Here is a 285-nt window from a genome sequence, read left to right on the forward strand (position 1 = left end):
CGCCCGGCTAATTTTTTGTATTTTTAGTAGAGACGGGGTTTCACTGTGTTCGCGAGGATGGTCTCCATCTCCTGACCTCGTGATCCCCCTGCCTCGGCCTCCCAAAGTGCTGGGATTACAGGCGTGAGCCACCGCGCCCGGCCTGACGGACTCTTTTCAAACCTTTTCTTCTCTGCCTCCCTGGAATAGTGGATACCACTGACCACTCCCTCTTTCTTTCTCTTTCTTTCATTCGTTTTTTCTTTCTTTCTTCCTTCTTTTTTTTTTTTTTTTTTTTTTTTTTTT

Source organism: Piliocolobus tephrosceles, chromosome 10, assembly GCF_002776525.5.
Source record: "Piliocolobus tephrosceles isolate RC106 chromosome 10, ASM277652v3, whole genome shotgun sequence".
NCBI lineage: Eukaryota > Metazoa > Chordata > Mammalia > Primates > Cercopithecidae > Piliocolobus > Piliocolobus tephrosceles.